Source organism: Hylobates moloch, unplaced genomic scaffold (assembly GCF_009828535.3).
Source record: "Hylobates moloch isolate HMO894 unplaced genomic scaffold, HMol_V3 SCAFFOLD_2, whole genome shotgun sequence".
NCBI classification, from domain to species: Eukaryota; Metazoa; Chordata; class Mammalia; order Primates; family Hylobatidae; genus Hylobates; species Hylobates moloch.
Genome location: NW_026652277.1, coordinates 162,743,756 through 162,744,915, shown reverse-complemented (window position 1 = coordinate 162,744,915; position 1,160 = coordinate 162,743,756).

The following is a 1,160-nucleotide window of genomic DNA, read 5'->3' as shown; positions in this document are numbered from 1 at the left end:
TTTGTAGTATGTAGACATGTGAAAAATCCTACGTCACTTGTAGGTTCTCCATCAGAGTATTGATAAAGAAACAGGAACATCAAAACATTCCTTTGTGTTCCAGACAAGTGATTTCATACTCCATCAGATCCAAAACCCCTTTTCATAACTAGCTTATAATAATCTTTCCTCTGTCATGAAAAAAAATTATTGATAAGGTAACTTAAACACAAAATGTTACACAATTAAATATGATGTCATATATAATATGAAAGAAAAAAGGTATTTCAGTGTAGAAATTCTCAGTTGATATATAAGAAAATGTTATTACGTATTCATAGTTAGATGCTTGCTCCTTGTTACAATGAATAATTTCAGATTTGTAATAAGTAAGAACCATATTCCACTAAATATTTCCTACACTCTGTCCTTATATTTGAAATTTAAAAATAAGGCCGGGCACGGTGGCTCACGCTTGTAATCCCAGCACTTTGGGAGGCCGAGGTGGGCAGATCACGAGGTCAGGAGATCGAGGCCATCCTGGCTAACACAGCGAAACCCCATCTCTACTAAAAAATACAAAAAATTAGCCGGGCGTGGTGGCGGGCACCTGTAGTCCCAGCTACTCGGAGAGGCTGAGGCAGGAGAATGGCGTGAATCCGGGAGGTGGAGCTTGCAGTGAGCCGAGATCGCGCCACTGCACTCCAGCCTGGGCGACAGAGCAAGACTCGGTCTCAAAAAAAAAAAAAAAAAAAAAAAAAAAGTAAGGGTTAAATAAGTATATTCCTCTTATGACCCAGAATATAATTTATCTTCATGAATGTTCTATAGTTGGGTGGAGTGTTCCATAAATGGTGGTCAACTTTGCTTATAGTGTTGTTCAAATCTATTTTCTTATTGACGTTCTACTTGTATCAATTACTGATAGAGGAGTGTTGAAATTGCAAAATATTTTACTTCTCCTTTTGGTTCTATCAAGTTTTTATGTCCCTGGTACATAAACATTTAAGATTATCATGTCTTTCAGTAGGTGCATAAACATCTAAGATTGTTATGTCTTCTTGATGAATTGACATCTTTACCATTAAGAAATGCCTGATTTTGGCTGGGCGCGGTGGCTCACATCTGTAATCCCAGCACTTTGGGAGGCTGAGGCGGGTGGATCACCTGAGGTTGGGAGT